The sequence below is a fragment of the Passer domesticus genome, chromosome 4, assembly GCF_036417665.1.
Source record: "Passer domesticus isolate bPasDom1 chromosome 4, bPasDom1.hap1, whole genome shotgun sequence".
NCBI lineage: Eukaryota > Metazoa > Chordata > Aves > Passeriformes > Passeridae > Passer > Passer domesticus.
Genome location: NC_087477.1, coordinates 18,069,397 through 18,087,577, shown reverse-complemented (window position 1 = coordinate 18,087,577; position 18,181 = coordinate 18,069,397). Strand labels below are relative to the sequence as shown.

General features: G+C 42.2%; 2 long non-coding RNA genes across 4 annotated transcripts in view; both read left to right on the top strand.

Annotated features, from left to right (window-relative positions):
• LOC135298641 (uncharacterized) overlaps positions 1-18,181 on the top strand; it is a 155,629-nt gene that overhangs the window by 71,933 nt on the left and 65,515 nt on the right. The window lies entirely within an intron of this gene.
• On the top strand, positions 1,013-16,813 carry LOC135298646 (uncharacterized). The gene is made up of 2 exons (XR_010360682.1): positions 1,013-1,714; positions 16,341-16,813. It is a non-coding gene; the product is annotated as an uncharacterized LOC135298646 (long non-coding RNA).

Genomic DNA, 18,181 nt, shown 5'->3' with positions numbered 1-18,181 from the left:
TGGAGAAGGATTTAAATATCTAAGTCTCTTTAACATAATCTCCATTAATTTTTATGGATTAAGGAATTCTCTGTGTTAAAGCAGTCACGGAGGCTTTTGAACTCTTGCTCGGCTAATTGGTGGAGAGAAAATAATTCCTTTGTATGTCCAGATAACTGTGGACTGCTAGAAAATTAAGAAATTACAGTAAAAACTCTGCCTGAGATATTATTTACTGGCCTCCTTTGATAGATGTGTACTAAGCGCTGAAGAATAAAGGGGGAAAATGAGCTGGGAATGGTTGACAGACATTTAACACGCACATTTCTGATGGTGCTCAGTAACATCTCAGGGTACTGCAGGGGCTGGGAGTGTCCACAAACCCCTCTCCCCCTCTGGTAATTCCATTAGGTTCTTGAATGACAAAGTGGGAAATGATATCCGAGTTTGCTTTGCCTTATCCTGCCAACAGCGGGGTGGAACAAATGCTGAGCCAGCAGCTGGCAGTCTCTCAGATCCATGTGTTTTTATCTGGTTGAAAAAAAAAAAAAAGCTGCTCAGAATTCATGCTTTTCAGGATCAGGAAGGTCCTCTTTCTGGGATTTAAGATGGTGTGTTTTTGTGGTAACCACACGTTCTTTGTGCTGCTGTGGCTCTCCACTTGGAGCCTTCTGGCCTCTGCCTCTTGTTTAGTGAAGAAAATTTCACAGACATCTTAGGGAGACATGTCCTGCTTTCTTCTAACGCCTCCACTTGGGCTGAAATCCATTCCCACATGGAAACTCTGCTGTCTAATTGATGCTTAAAGATCCCCTTAACAGCAAATCCAGCCATGCCTTGGCATGGAATAAATCCTCTGTCTCCATGGTTTTGTGGTGGACCTGGTAGTGCTGGGTTAAGGATTGGGCTTGATCCTAGAGGTCTTTTCCAGCTTTAAATATTGGTTCTGTGAATAGCACTGATCCTACTGCTCAGTCTTGGGAGATGCCACAGGGACTCTGCAGCCTCTTCCTTCCTAATAGTACATTTTAAATTGATTTTTTTGCCTGCCTTTACAGCCAGTGAAAGCTGTGCTTTTTCTGGATGTCAAAAGTCAAAATCTTCCCATGAGCTGGTGCAGTGGCTGTAGATAGGCATAGGAAAAATCCTCTGGCACCTACAGAATTTCAGGGGACAAGGGGTAGTCAGATTCAGCACAAATGAGAACAAATAGTTTGTCTGAAATAGTGATGGCAAACTGGACCCAGGAACTGGACATTTGTCTCACAGTCATATATGGATTATTAACACTGTGTTTGAGTTTAATTAGCGGCTTTTTCTGTCAGCTCTGTAATGAAGAACCATGATTTCCACTTGCAGTTTCCTGTCTGGTGTAGGCTGCTGCAGAGAAATAAGCAAAATTAAAATGTGCTATGATTTGACCTAGTAAGAAATGGCACAATTGACTACACAAATATCTGTACCAAGGCTGTTCCCTCTGTCCACTCTCAGCACCTACACAGATACCAATATACTATTTCCCACTTTTCTTTAGTTCAAGTTTTCAAGACTTGTTTTCCTTCTTTTGCTTATTTATAGGAGCATAGGGTACCTTAAAAAAAGAAAAGAACAAACCATGTTGTTTGTGTTGACTAAATGACAGTCATCAGTTAAGCAGAATATTTTAAATATGTTATATTATCTGTTAATTTTGGTTGCAGGTGCTGTAGTTGCAGTCATTTCTGAATTTCCTGAGGTGAGAAAAGTTCAAATTAAGGGTCCTGCAATAGCTCCCCTTTGCCATGCTTCAAGACTTTTTTTCCTACCCTTTTGGGAAACAGTTTTACTCCATTCATTCTTAAAACCCATTTCAGAAATTCTCTTGTGGTCAAGTCAATACCTAAACATTAAACAACACAATAGCCAGGCATGCAGCTGCTTTGTTAAATTAAAGCAGCTTTAATTTTGTCATAATATTTTTTCAAATGCAACTGTAGCCTCGAGATCCACTCAGTGAAGTCAGCCAAAATATTTTAATAGGGTTAGCAGCTTTGCTTCTATTGTCTTTGGCTGGCTTTGCAGGAGCCTTGGGGTGGACAAGAGGCTAATACTGCATCAGCAGGGAACTGGTACAACCTCCTAATGCAGTGCTCTTCCTGTGTATTTCACCCATGCACCATCTAAAATATTTCCAGGTTGATAATTTTGTTAGACTCTTTCCCCAAAATACAGAAATGCTGTTAGTGCTTACCCAAGGAACAATTGAGAACTTTCCCCTAAACTGCTTTCAATGACACCTCCACCAAAATAGATCTTGCACAGAAAAACCAGATAATCTGAATGGAATTTGGAAAAAAAAAATCCATGGGGGGGGGGATCATCAGGAAGGTTGGAAAGACTGACCAAGGCAGATTCTTATGGTTTAGAGGAGCAATAATTAAGGAAAGGCATGATCATTCTGTAAAGAGTGGAGGGAGATAAAGGCTGAGGAAGCAGAGCTTGTTGTAGGGGAACCAAGTCAGGGAAACAACACCCTTGGCTTACACCAGTGGTTACTTTTTTGGCACAAAGATTTAAATGTGAGGTGAAAATATTTATGTGAAATTTGTGCAGTTCACTGGGATCCAGAGGCTTAGTTACACAAATGGTGTAAAGCTACATCAGAGCTATGCAAGGTGCTGTGGCATTTGTCATCCTCTGTGACAAAGACATTATGGGGGAAATTTTTGTTTGAAATCTGGTGACTTTGTGGAAAGTTTTATCTCTTATCTGGGAATTCGTTGTTTCCTTAAGATGTTTTCTGGACTCTGCCATTTCATGGGGAAAAATCTCTCTGAGAAGGTCTGGAGTTAAGACCATGGGTCTGTCTGTTATAAAACAGCAGCTGTATACTTCTGATTGGGTTTTTTTTTTTCCCCCATGAAACTTTAGGCTTAGAATAAGAAATCAGTTTTTGATTTATGTGTTTATACCAAGCCTGCACTTGCTGTTCAGTGGTGTTGAACTGCTGCGAGATGCAAAAATCTTTCAGTAATTGTAAGAAAATGCTGCAAGCCTGTGCTTTCTTTAAAGGCTATTTTTCTTCAGATTATAATTTTCTGCTTGACTTACTGAGAATCTGTAGTGAACAAGGTTTTTTTTTCTCCTTCTAACTTCTTTAAAGGCTTAACTTTGAAAAATGCACAAAACTAGCTAATGCCCCAGTTTCAATTTCCTTGGTTTACCTTGAAAATTACTGTAAATCTCTTCTAGTATTGTTCTGCATAAAAGATAAGTGCACATTAATAATGCAAGCTTAGAAACTTCCTGCATGCTGTAAAGAATAGGGATCTATTAAGGAAACAATGGCATTGTTTTCCTTTCATATTTCTTCTCCTTTCAGTACCATCTGTCATAACCCATAATAGAATCAAATAACACTTTTCACTCTCAACATACCTAGAGCAGCCTGTTGAAGACTAAAAAATATAGGATTAAGGTAATTTTTTAACAGAAACCAGCCAGTTTGCAAACTGTGGCTGAAAATGAAAGAGTCTGTACCTGATGCTTAACCAGGCAGGGTTATATACAGAATTAATGCTCAGAATTAATTGCAGTAAACTGTGAACCCATGGCAATATGTTGGGTAGTTATATCAGATTGATTACTTTCTTGTAATTGTTGAATTCATTTAAAATGAGAATTCCTGCTCATCAATGCTCTGGGAAGCTTATCTCCTCCTGAATAAGTTGATAATAATAGCAACTACTGAAAGGATCTGCAAGCTCCTCTTTTCCTTGTGGTTCAGCACAGCAGCTTGGGGATGGAATTCTTGGATTATGCCAAACTTGGGAAATAAAATCAACCAATAATTGAAAATCCACCATCTAAATGCACACAGGAAACTTGAAATGCTCTTGTTTCCCTTGGTGGAATGCTTTCTGTATCTGTAGAATAATTTTGCACAATTTGTGTGTGCCAAAGCGAATTTCAAATCTAAAAGCCCATCTGGTCAGTCTTAAAATTAATGTTTTGTATCACTAGGGTAGGTAATATCTGTATATGTTGTTATTGCTGTAGGAAGATAATTCACATGTGTAGCAATTATTTTTCTTTTAAACCCGCCACCTGGGTTCTCCCTGTGGGATTGCCATCATTTAGGTGCCAGGTGTATGTTTGTGGTCTGGCCATAGATGTGTGAGGAGTTATGCAAACACAGCCAATTAATCTATATTAAACATTTTTTATCTCTACAGCAAATAACTTAGTTTTGTTTTTCACACACCAGATCTACTGTCATCTGTGATTTTTATTTCCCAATACTGACCTATTTCCCCCGCCAAGATTAAGATCCAGTGGTCATTACTACTTTTAAGCTTCTATAACTTCCCAGCATATGGGAGGCAGTGCATCCAAATGTTTGTTACACTGGAAGGTTTAACCCCACAGGCAGTTGTGGACTTGGAGTATTCCCATCCCAGAATCCTGTCTGCTTTGTTGCTCAAATGTGGGTTTGGAAGCCCATCCTTTTAGAGATTAATAGTTTTAAGGATCTGACCAACTGAACAGATTTTTGGCAGTGACAGTGATAGGAGTTGTGCCTATAAATACTCAAGTAGAAGTTTGGTGACTAATTCTACACGTTTTTAAAGAGAAAAGCCCTGATGAGGCTGCATGCACATCCTTCCCTCAAAAGGTGACTTTGGGACCAGCAGTGGCTTAAGCAGTTTGCCAGCTCTTACCCAGCATAATTCATTCAGGGTTAAATGTCACAGCTTCACCCAGTGCAGTGACCCTCAGGGGATGAAGACAAATTTGGGATGCGTGCCTGGCCTTTCCATTTATTGGCTCTTCCTTCCAGGAGCCACAGCTCAACCACAAAAGCTCTGCTTGGATCTTGGCAAATGAGTCCCCAGTCCCACAGAAATTAGTTAATGTAAACTACTAAGAGTAGAGTTATTTGGCAGTTTCTAACCCTCTGGCCATCTATTAAATATGCATAAACAAAACCTAAAGCACAGCAGTTCCAGATGTTTGTTTGTGCTCAGCTGGGGGGGAGAAGGATTTGCTGTTTGAAAAGAAATTGGAGGAAATTTTTGCTTTCATAAGTAGGAAGTGAGTTTACTGTAACCAGTCATTTTCATTCAAATGGAATTTATTGGAGTTTGAATGTTTGTTTCAGCAGGATGGAGCTGCAGCAGTGCTGGTTTAAATGCAGTTTAGCTAGTCCTGGGCTCAGGACTATATGACTGGAACAGCACAAAGCTGCTCCTGAAGCAGGGCTGAACCTGCTTGACAATAAAGATCATCCAGTTCCAGCTCCCTGCCGTGGGCAGGGACACCTTCCACCAGACCAGGCTGCTCAGAGCCCCATCCAGCCTGGCCTTGGACACTTCCAGGGATGGGGAATCCACAGCTTCTCTGGGCAACCAGTGCTGGAAGAAGGCAATGGAGAGCACAAAGCTGGAGGGGAACTTGTGAGGGATGAAAATGCTGGAGTGTGCATTGGAATGCATTTCTATCCAGGGAGCTGGTGAATATGAGGTTTTATATAAAATGAGTGCTCAGCCTGCAGTTTAAAGCTTTGTATGACCTTTGAATATCACAAATACCCCAATCTCTCTCTGCTTCTGTAAACCCCATGATGCAGTGCAGCTTTTCCATAAGCAAACCATTCCTGTGGATGGCCATCATTAATTTACAAAGCTTCTGTTTAATGATGTCTGCACAGGAGTCAAAGCCAACTGCTTTCCAATCAAATCCTTGCAAGGCAAATAATAAACAATTTTTCATCTATACCCTGAGAAGCAGAGGACAGACTAAAAGCAATTATTCTATAGCTTTAATAGAGAAGAATTGCATTATTATATGAAGTTTTGTAAATATATATATCTATATATATGACTTCTGTTGCTGCAAACTGAAAGTTTAGGACTTTTTCAGAGGAAAGAATATCCTTTTGGCTTAGATGTTAATTGAACATCCCATGAAATGTCTGCTTGGATTTAGGGCAGAGGAGGATGAGTTAAAGGCTTTTTTTAGCAGTGAGAGACCAGGAGTTTGACTAGTGTTGAAACACTGAGTTACTTTCTGTGACATATCTCTTGATGTTTGACTGAGTTCCCTCTTCTGTAGGCCTGAAGCCAACTTATTACAGGCCATAAATTACAAAATGTTTGCATTACTGATGCTGCCTGGATTCAAAATACCCAGGGGTTTTATTTATTCTGTAAAGCAGTGTATTACACCAGAAAACTTTAAACCCTACTTAAGCATTACACTACAAAAAGGCCAGATGATTAAAAAAAAACAGTTACTACATATTTTAAAAAGCTAAACTATTAGGGAGGAGAGAAGGAGATAAAAAAGAAGAAAGATACTTGTATGAAAACCCTGGGCTTCTTAATTTTTAAACCAGGCAAGGAATAGAACTTCCAGAGGAGCTGCAGGGATAGAGCCAAGGAGTGGATTGCCATCTAGTGGGGTCTGGTCGCTGGGGACAGGCACAGGAGTTTCACATTTCAGGGGGATGCCTTGATGCTTTACACACTGCAGAGTCTCAAATTAACTTATTTTTGCTTCAACTCTCCTTCAAGCTGCCATCTGGCTGGAAGGCTGTGGGTTTCCTTCTGCAGGAGTAAAACTGCTTCACATTTTGGCTGGGTGTTGTAGGGCTGCTGTAGTGCTGCAGGAGGAAACCTCAAGCCATTGCGAAGTCTGGCTGGCAGGGGTTTCACAGCAATCACTAAACCCTGCATTGTAAGGGAGAGTTCACTGCTCTTATTAAAAGCAAATGAATGCAGGTTTCCAGTGAAATACAGCATTTATTTGTTTGCAGTGATTTTCCACAGCATACCTTTAAAAAGACCCAGCAGTGCATGCTCGAGAGTTTTTGCTAGAATGCAAGTAGGATTTGGACTGGTTTATCTACCCTGCCCTTGGGCAGGATCTCCAAAGAGCAGGGCAGCATCTTCTGGTTGCAGAGTATTCCAGAGCACTCCACAAAAGCTTTTTCTGAGGTCCCACCTGGCCGATATGCCTGGCCTGGCCTGGGCACTGGAACACAAAGGTGTGATAAGAAAACGCCTTGGACAGCATTTGAACTTGGTGGTTTGGTAATGAAATGTTAATTATGTCACGAACTGTGACTCCACTAGGTGGCACAGGAGTACTTTTTTTGGGATACATTTAAGTATTGCCACTGCAAGAAAATTTCCTTAAGGAAATCCAGCAAGAGCTGCCTTTTCCATTCCTTTGGAGAGTCGTCTCAAAGCATGAACATTGTGGGACTTTTATATCAGGTATTAATAAAAGCCCTTAAGGTGAAAACCACTCAGTCAATCACTGGATTTGGGATTTTTATGCCAGAGGAATCTTAAAACCTTCTGTGATGGCCCTGCCCAAAAGGCAAAAAGCAGGAAATAAGCTGCCAGGATGAAGCATTGGACAAAATAAGGGAGCAAAGTGTGGGGTCCTCTCCCTTGGTAGGGCAGGACAATGTGAATTTCCCTAGAGGAGCTCCATCAATGCCTCATCCCAGCTTGCTGCAGGTCAGCCTTGGCACATTCCCACAGCTTTCACTCCAGTCCTGACACTGCAATGAAATGCACCAGTGGTGGTTGAGCCAAAGAGCAGGAATGCTTTTTATGGAGTTGTATGGGCACACTGCTAAGGTTGCTCTTTTTTTCTATGCAACTGTACAAAAAAATCCATTAAGTCCCTCTGCACTGGAACAAATGGGTTTTCACTTTTATTTTTTTTAAGTGTGTGGGGTTTTTTCAGTTTTTTCATTGAAAATCACCAACCTCAAAAACCAGATTTGTGGGGGTCTTTGGTTTAAAATGGAAAAGGCTTCAGATTCTGTGCTCTGTGCAGAACAGGAATTTTGATTGGATGGCAACAAACTGCAGCCCCTAAGCTCTTAATCAAGTGACAGGCCACTCTAGACTTTGGGGTAGAGTTTCCTCTGACAGACAAAGCACTCAATTAATTTTGTCATTTCCCTCTGCTCTTGAATTTCCCTGTCTCAGACTTGCCCATACCCAGATTTTCATGGTCTCTGCATCCCTGTCACTTTCCTGTGGCTCCAGCTTTTGCTAAGTGGAGGTCATGGGTTCCAGCTGCCAAATGCCATGGGAGGTTGCTAACTAGTAATTATTTGTGTTGGTTCTCACACTTTGGCAAAGCTACTTGGCAGGTCCTGGTAACCCAATCCTGCACTTGGTTTATTGCTGGGAGAGAGTGGAAGCTAAACACAGTGACCCTTGCTGTAAATATGATGTATATTAAGTCCTACTGCAAGACTTGGACTGAAACCAGTGACTTTTTGTTCATTTACACTTTTCTGCTCAAAAGATATTTCAGCAAAGGAGTGAAAGTTACAGACTTAGGGACGTCTGTCAATCTCAGTGGTTGCCTATGGTCATTTTCTAATAATGGTTCTATTTTAATTCCTGTGTTTATATATTGGATATTTAGTGCTCCAATGACTTGAACATGGCCAGCTTTTCTCCAAAGAGTTAGGGTCTTGTTTCTTAAAATGCTGCCTCTCCCTATTAAAAAAAAATTAATAACTATATATATTTCAGTAAAATATTTATATTCAGTCTGCATGTCTAAGGATTTTAGAGTAATATTGCATGAGTTAAGGAAACTGAGGTCTGAAGAGCTGAACAGCAGAAAGTGAAGCTTAGTTAAATGCTCAAAGCCAAACTGGCTGCATCGTGTCTGGTATCTGTTGTGATTAAGATGCTCCTTACCATTTGTGAAAGGAATGATTCCTGTAAAATAGCTCTGAAGATGCAGAAAATGCCTAATTTCCTGAGTCTGGGGTTTAGGTGCTCCTTTCCCCTTTCCAAAAGGATTGCTGCTTGCCCAAGAAATTTGGGTCTGATGCCCCACTTTGACTGGGATGTGCAGCTGCAATCCCTTCCTGCCTGTCTGGAAGTGTTTTCCCTCACTCAGTGCTGTATCCATCAGTCACATGCACATGATGCTCAATGGAACAGTCTTGTCTTCTCCTTCTTTATGTTGTTATCTGAGAGATAAGCAGCTGTGTGTATCTGAGCACATTAAAAGCAGTTCCAAGGAACACATGCTTAACAGCATTAGTGTTTTAATTAAGCAGCCACCTTTTGAAGTTTTATGGCCCTCGTGTGTCCTTGTGCATGTGTTTGGGTATTTAGCAATACCTCTCAGTTATGTAATCTATCTTCTTTTGTAGGTGACATTTAAGAAATAACAAAATCATAAATATTAGAGTGACTTCAGATGGAAAAAATTTTCAGCTCATTTCTTTGGCACAGTCTGTCCTGTCTCATGCTCCTCAAGCTTTATTGTATTTTATTGTCATGCCTGCCTCTTGCACCATATAGTTTCAGCTGTTTCAGAGGCTGCTTTTTCCCCAAATGAAAACCAGCAGCTGTCTGATGGCAAGCACAGTGGTACATACAAACTGAGAACATCAAATAGCAGCATGTTTTTTTTGGCAAAACTCTTTTTGAAGCCATTGAAAACATCCTGTTCCACACTGGGATATAAGGTGTAGATGTGCCCTGGTGCAGAGCAGGAGGGGTCCTGCTGTGGCTTGGGAGGTGGTGGATCTGGGTCAGATTCTCCTCTCTGTGTTTTGCTGCTGGGAAAAAAAGCTTTCCCCAAGTTCAGTATGGCAGCAGTGCAGCAGCACGAACCTTTGACCCCATCCGTAGCCATCCCATAAATTTGGGGGTGTTCAGGTACATCCCACAGGTGACAGGTGAGTGGCTTTTGCCTCCCTGAGGGCATTTCTTGGTGGCAGATTTAAGGCAGACTGCTTGCCAGTGGGAGGTAGCCAAGGGCAGGACATCTAATTACAGGCTTTCCCCTTTCTAGGGTAACCCTGTGTCACACATAAACCTGTCAAAATTCCTCACAGACAGAAAACATGATGGAAAGTCAAGCTGACCCCTCTTTAGGGGTTGTAGGTAAATTTCTACTTTCCTTTCTCCTGCTTTTGCTTGGCTTTAACCACCTTGAAATATATGTTTGGCAGAAAATTCTGCACTGCTGTAAATACCAACAGGGAAAATGGCATGTCAAGGAGGATTCTAACATGAAATACTTCATGTTGCTCTGGTGGTGCCAATAAGTGCCTGTATACAATAAGGCTAGAAAGCAGTTTTCAGCTTGCGCCATGCTCTGATTCAATACTGAGCATCTTCACTCCAAAAAACTGAAAGCTTCCTAGATTTAACTCCTTTGAAACAGCTTCATTTCTCCCTGGAGTCAGATTGAGAGACTAATGTAACCAACAGTTATTTAAGGAGGCAGGAGCAGGTAAGATCCCTCAGGTTTTTGAGACCTGCAGTGCAGGGCTGAGCCAGTGAGATTCCTGCCCAAGGACAGGAAACCATAAATAGGCTCCTGGGGGGAACTAGAATGAGGAATTACGTTAAAACAGCAACAATTGGAGATGGAAACCTGAGAAAATTCTGCAGTGCAACAGTCCTGGACAAGGGGGTTGGATTTTTGCCCCATAACTATAAAAAGGACAGTCCAGCTGGGCAGGTACCCCAAGATGATGCCAAATACCAGTCCCTTTGCCTAGTGGCCACGAACACATCCCCAAAAGACAACACGTGCTCCTCAAATCCAGCTGCCACACATCCAGACCAGGGCTGCAGACCTGGGACAGCAAAGGGGGATGATATTTTTCATGGAAATCTCTCAGGATCAATAATGGAATTTTTCTGATGGTCTCACAAGAGCAGCATAGAACCAACTGATGTGTTTTCTCCCAGAAGAGCACAGCTTGAAGTGTAAACTAGGAATTCCTCATTCATTACAAAATTTGCTTCAGGACATGGGATACCATCTCCTCTGCGTAGGTGTGAGAATAGAAAGGGATCCAGTGAAATGCAGGGGCTAAAAATAACTTGTATGGCTTTTCTCTCACTAGACTTTAAAGCTTTGACATCTTTTTGCCTTTGCTTCAGCAGAAGGGAGAGTTCCAGCATAGTTGTTGATATTTAGCTATAGGCCTTACATGAGTCTCTCTAAATTTGTGTGTGTTAGTAATAAATAAAAAAGGATACAAATTTTAGCATTTTATAGTTCATGTGCCTTCTTGTGGTTTTCAATAAAGCATATAGTTCTCATTTTGGGAAATCCAATAAGAGATTTTAAACTCTTCCTTGCATTAGTTGCTCTGATATGACAGCTTCTCATTTGGTATTGTGTGATTGTGACACCTGATCTTGACCTAAAGCAGAAATAGGAATAATGAAAAAGAAAATATTCACTTGGCCACAGCATTAGAACCAAGGTCAACCTCTTTGTGGGTCAGTTCCTCTTTTTGAGAGAGAGTTGTGCTTGAACACTTAGCTCAGCAATGCAGGGTGAAGTCATTCTGATACTGTCAAAAGGAAAATAGTCTTTATCTAATGTCTCTGTGATTTGTTTTAATCCCTAGGAAGTTGTTTATCCTATTTCCTCCCAGCTTCATTAATTAGTCACATAGAAAACTTTTGAAAAATGAATGTGCTAAATTCATTAATGACTTGAATTCATGGTGTAGGATTTGGGAAATTATCTTCAGCTGAAATAATGCTGCATGGTCCCATAATCAAGCAAATTAATATCTTGTAAAACAAAGTTTATAGGAACTTGCTGCTTTTGTCATGTTATGTATCTTATATTCTGAGCAGAAGCTATCATTTATTAAAGTCAACTACCTAGGCAGGTACAGAGAGTGGAGAAAGTAATTACTCAAAAAAAAAAAAGTTGGTCAGTCAAGTTTCTATACATTACAAATGGCTAGATCCTGGTTAATGGCAGTGTGGTGGCAACCACTTAATTTGTTTTGACGCCATTCTGCAGGTGCTGAGGGCTCTTTTCTGGCAAAATGAAAGCCCTTTGATGTTAAAAATTGTGTTAAGACATTCAACTTTTACCCGCACCCCATTTTTGGTAATTTAATCATCCATTGAAGCAGATCATTTCACTGAAGGGCTCCAGCCTGCTCACAGTGCTTTGGGGATTTCTCTTACTTAACACTTTGTTCTAATTTATTGGTTCAGCACTGTTTTTCATGTCTCTGTGGATTTATAATCATAGTTCCTATTAACTTCAGCACAGCAGGTGGTATTAAAACTACCTGTGTGCTGTGTTTCGGCCACTGTGTAAGAAAACTGTCAGGGTAGTGCGGAACGTTGCAGTTCCCTCCCTCACTTGGAGTCACAAACCAACACACACGGCATCAAAACCTGCTCTGAAGTGCACCAATCAGTGGCCTCCTTTGGAGAAGATGAGCACTGGAGGATGTAGTCACGATTTAATTCTTAAAGGTGTGAAAACCTGCTCCGAAGCACAGCAGTAAGCAGCCTTCTTTTGAGAAGACAAGCATCAGGGAGGATCCAGTCGAGATTTAATTCTTAAAAGTGGTGCTGTTAGGCCCCCCAGTTTTGACCTTTCAGACATAATTCTGAAATCCCACATTGCCCTCGTGGCCAGGGAGGGCTGGGCTCTGCAGGTGGGTGCTGAGGAGCATCGTGGTGACCCCTGGCTCACACGGCGGTGGTGTGGCCTCGTCCTCCCCACCACAGCAACTCCCCAGTGATTGATGGGGTCTGATTTGCTGCTGTCAGTTACCTCTGATTTGTGAACAAGCTGGAATGAGCCTCGGGGAGAGGGTGGGAAGGGGACAGAGGGATGCTTGAAAGCAAGGTTTCCTTCCTCCCCCCGCTCTGAGGGGCTGAACGCATAATGTGCCACTGGAGTTCTGTAATTCTGTCTCACTTGGTCAGCTGCAGGGAAGAAAAACTGCAAACTGATTACAGCCTTGAAACAAGCACTTGTAGAGTTTTGGGGTTGTCAGGGTTGTTTTAACTACCTGCAGGTAGAAATCCTGAGGGAAGGGGAGGGTATGAGGAAGGAGCACTTGGAGTCTCTGGGAGAACAGTGATTGAAGTGTTATGAGAAGGCAGCTCTTTGTAATAGGCTCCTGCATTATTTCTTTCTTTTTAGACAAATTCAAAAATAATTTTTTTCTTCTTCCTGGTAACTTGAAGTTTTCAGGCTCTGTGAGCCTGCTCTATCAAGTTTCTGAAGAGAGGTCCTGCTCATTTCTCTGTGGGATGCCCTGAGGATTCTTAGGCGCTTCTCCACATCTTTGCTCCTCTAGGTGTAAGCCTTGCCACCATCCCTTGCAGCATCCCAAAACCCTTCAGGTGTGTGTGCTGCACCCCCAGGAATGTGTGGGGAGAATCCAGCTGCTCCTCCTGTGCCTGCAGTGCAAAGTGTGGATAGCTGCACACGAGGGAACCCTGGGCAGATTAAAGCAGCAGTTGCAGCAGGATGTGAGGTTCTGGCATCCAGTAAGGCCCCATCGGAGCTGGATATGTGGCTGAGCTTCATTAGTGAGGAACCAAAGGGATGTGCTGAGTGATGTGCTATCTTTTTAATCATCTTAGTCCACATGAGACTTGGACAGAGCTATTTATTACCCATCCTCTTTTCATAACTGAGGTTTCCAGCTCAAGCTGAGGGACAGGAGATGCCAAGCTTCTCTTGGTTTCTCCTTTTTCTTCCAACTTTGACTTGAAGAAGCTGCTAATAACACTCCAAAAATCAGTATTACTCCTCAGAAATTTACACCATGCTGGCAGTTCCTGTAAAACAGACAAAATTATTAGTTTTTCCTGGGATCAGATCTGGGAGGCTTGGAGCATGTTAAAATGAAGATCTTTGCTATCTATCTTGCAGACCAACACACAATTTATTTTCTAATACTTCCTTGCAACTTGAGGATAAGATTCTTTGCCTAATGTGCCTAAAAATTGTAAAGGTCTTTTTCATACTCATCTCACAGTATGGTTTCTGAGCTGAAACTCTGAGGAATCTCATCACCAACTTCTGAGGAAATTTAAAAAGAAAATTATGAAGGTAAATGTCAGTGCCCCCATGAGCTTTATAGTATATGTGGCCAAATAATAAAATATACTTTAGTTTATCTGCAGCTATTTGACTCGGGAAAGCTCTGGCAATTCCATATGTGCAGGATTTGATGGAAAAGCTGGCACAACTGTGGCGACAGCAAACATCTCACTGTGCTTAGGTGAACAAAATCTCATCTCACTGTGAGGCATTATCAGAGGTACGGTGTGGAAACAAGGCACCAAAGTGCCCCCAGCATTCCCAGGCTGGGGAATAGGAAATGCCTGCTCTCTTCCATTTCAAATGAACTCCTCTAGACAAAAAAGTTGCAATTATCCAGGCAGCTCTAAGGAGGTGAGTGAGCAGCTACTTTAGAAGCAGTGCGGGTGTTAAGTGTACGCAGTTCAGGTGTTGCCTTCTGGCAGTTTCTGCGTGTTCTTTAATATTAATCTTTGTAATTTAATAGGCATAAATAGAGATCATAATTACCTTAAACAAAAATGCTTTTAAAGTTTCGTCTGGCACACTATTTTGGACTTTTTTCTCTCCCTTTCAAACTGCAAACCATCCAGGAAGGATGGGAAATGCAATACTTGGTGTCTTATATTGGGCAGCAGAGTTCCCCTGCTGAGGTAATGGCCAAAACTTGGAGAACTTCCACAAAACTTGGTGATTTTTGTTATTTTAGGGATAGCCAGAGTTCAGACTGTTTGGGAACCATTTCTGACAGTCAGTAGCATCTGTAGGTGTTTTATGGAGTGGCCCACTGTGATCCCACTGTGATCTGGGGGAACTCTGGAGGTGTAGTGTGCCTTGAAGCCAGCTTGCTAATTCATAAATAACCACCTGAGCAAATGGGAATGAGGGGAAACTTTTGCCTAAACCTGGAAGGAAAGCACCTCTACTCCACCTGATTCTGATGCGCCCAAGCTCCCCTTGGATAGACCAGCCTATCTGGAGGGTACTTTCCAAGACAATTTAAGACCCAGCCTCTCTCTTGAGGGAGTTACAGTTTTCATGTGCTTCTGAAATCCTTTAATTTTTTCCTCTGCTGCTGCTTGTAACAGCTGAGGGCCGGGGGGTGTGGAGGAAGTTCCAGGAGGCATCATAAACAGAACAAAGCACCCAAAATGGGGCCAAGTCCCTTTCTCCTTTCCTTTTCTTTTCCTCCTGACAGTGATGGCAACTCTTTGGAAGGAAAAACTTCCATCCAAATTGTCCCTTCCGACATTTGGGATTTCCTTGTCACAGCTGGCCAAGGTTTGGGGTTTATTTTTTCCTCTGTTGTACTCCATTTGCAAGGAGGAAAATGCATCACAAAGCTTGAGAGCCCAGGGCAGGGCTGGTACTTCCCCCTCTCACCTTCCTGCATCTCTGAACTTTCCCTCTCCCTTAGATGTTTGGGGAGCAGCTCAGGCCAAAAGGAAGAAAGGAGAAGCGTGGGTTTAATTTGGCTTATTGTTTATGGTAGATTGCCTAATTTTAGGTGAATGGCCATTTGTTACATTACCCGATCTGCATTTTGATATTGTAATTTGAATCAGGGGAGTCCTCCAGTGCCAAGATTAGCATCATAAAACGAAATAAAATAAATAAAAAAGGTTTAAAAAAAACAATCAGCCAGTCCAATTAAAATTGTGGCTGTCTGGAGCCATGGAAAAATGTAGCATAAACAGAGCTGCAAGATTTGCAGGGTGGAGCTGGCATTGGCAGCAAAGAGTGCAGGTATATACCTGCCTCCCTGATTTGGCCCAAACAACTGCCAGTGTGCTCTTTTTTGGGGATCTGAGAACAAAAGTGAGGCAAACACTGCTGAGCTGTGGGAGAAGCCAGTTCCAAGAGGATAAGTACCTGTTCAAACATTCCCCCCTTTCCTGGAACATCTCTCATCCAAAGGACTCTCAGCTCCCGTGCTTATTGGTTTATTGTCCTGCTCTCTGGCAATTAGGGATCCACTTCACCCCTTGCAAGCTCACATCACTGCTGAGCCAAACTGACAAGATAAACTCTGTGCTTAAAATTCCATTTCCAGTAATAGAAATGTACCCCATCCTGTCATTTTTTTAAACTTTTTTTTGAAGTTATACAAAACACCACCATATTAGATTAAGCCTGGAAGGCACAAATTTAAAGGGTGAAACCCATGTTTCTGAACAAAATGACAGCCTCTACTTTTCACGCTGTAGATTTTTCTTTTGACTTTGGCACTTGGATTTCTCCTTTCTTTACAAGATTCCTTTTTTTTTTTTTTTGCTTTGTCTGTTATTTTGTGTAATCAAGCCTTGAATTAGTAAATCACTTAAACATGCTGTAAGCTTATACTGGGGTTCTCTTGAAATCAGTGAGTATTAGGGTTTTGTTCAAGTGCTTCATTAAATCAAAATCTTTGTCCTTCAGTCTTATTTTGATGGGATTTTGCACCTAGTTCAGTTCCTGGACTTCATGTCAGTACGGTTATGCCAAGTTTGCTCACTGGCAGTGATTTCTTCTAGGATGCTTTCAGAAAACAAAAAAAAAGGAAAAGATCCTCAGACACGAAGAAATTCCATTGGCATTCAGATCCCTGGATGGCCACACTGGCTCAGCTGGACACAAAGCTGATTTATAATGTGGAGAACTGTGTGAAAAGCAGCTGCTGTGAGATGTCCTTCCTGTCCTGTTGGGATGGCAGCAAGACAATGCTGCACAAAATTTGTTGTGTGCTGCTCCTTAACCAGCTTGCAGAGTGCAGTGGTGTGTTTTGGTCTAAACGTGCTAAAATTAGCCAAGATCTGGAGGTCTCCTGTGTCTGGAGTGTAGGAGGCTTGTGGAGAGGGCAAACTGAGGCTCAACCACTTCTTGATAAATGTGTGATCCAGAAATTTGGATCTGTTTGAGTGACTGAGCATCATCAAAGCTCAGCTTTTGTCACTCCCTTTCCAAAATGCCTTCCTCATGCTCCCCTGTATCACTCTTCTCTGCATTACCCTGGAAAAAACAAGTGCTTATAAAAGAAAGACATAATTCTTTCTTCTCATTTGGATTCTCTGTACAAACCAAGTCAGCAAACACATAGAAAAAGTCTTTCATGTAGGTAACAGTGGACTTTTTTTTTAAGAGGGCAGTCTGCCAGAGGGTGTCCAATATAAGCTTTTGTAGACAGCATTTTTTCTACACAGAGCTGAGTTGACAGCTTTCCTCCTGGGATAATCACAATCTTCATTCTTCTGGGACAAAATTGCTTCTGACAGTATAAAACCCAGGACATCTTTGATGTAAAATCTGACTCAAACACATGAATGGTGAGACTACAGAGCCATCCCATTCAAGAGAAAATATTAGTAGTGGAGGCAAGATCAGAGGTGCCAGCTGAATTAATCAAACTGGTAAAATGTGAGGAAGTATCAGTCCATAAAGCTGCCTAATAAATCCCCGTGCACAGCGTTGGAAGGGAAGTGCCTTTGGACATTAAGCTGGGTGTCAGACTGGGGCAGGGTGCCCTGTGAGTGTAGTCCTGCCCTGTCTGGCTCTCTAGTGCTCGTTGTCACAGTGTCATGTGCAGGGCTGGGTTGTTCTCCCTCCCTCTTCCTTTCTTCCCCTGGTTTGGGGTGGGGAGCTGCTGCCTCAGGTTGTGGGGGTGACCCTGGTGGTGTTGGCTCTGTTCCCTCAGCCTGACCTGGGCATGACAAAGGGGTTGCTGGCCACCGTGTGACTCTAAAAATCAGCCAATTCGAGTTTGTAAATGTTATTATGGTATTTTTCCAGGGAAGCTCAGAGCATCAAGATGAGCAGCCAATTTTCTGCAGAGAAATTTAAACAAAATTAACCAACAGGACTGCGGGGTTTTTTCCTTAGATTTTAAAAACCACAGAAGGGGATTGTTTATTTCAAAGCTCAGGATGTTTTGGGATAAACAAAGGTGCAGTTAAACAAAATACTAATTGTGGCACGTAGCCCAGGAATATCAATATCCTGGTAAGCCTGGCTTTGAGCATCGTTTGCTTACAAAGACATGGAAGTTGAGCAGAGCATTGAAAAGCAGTCGGGCAAAAGGAGATGTTTCTGTTCCTGGAGAATTGAAGCAAGCAGGAGATGATGGAGCTGGTGAGAGGGCTGGGAATGTTGAGTTTGCGGGGTCCAGGCGGGAAGCGGTGGGTCAGCAGGTGGCACCAGCGCCCCATCCATCCTTCCATCCATCCATCCCTGCATCCATCTCCCGGCAGCGCTGCTCCACAGCCCGCTGGGTTTGGAAAATATCCTGCTTGTTTTCCTTCTTAGCTCGTGTGTAGTGTCACCCAAATGCCAGACACTTTATCTGAGAACAAAACTCAAACAAGCGCTTCCAGTTTGGGCT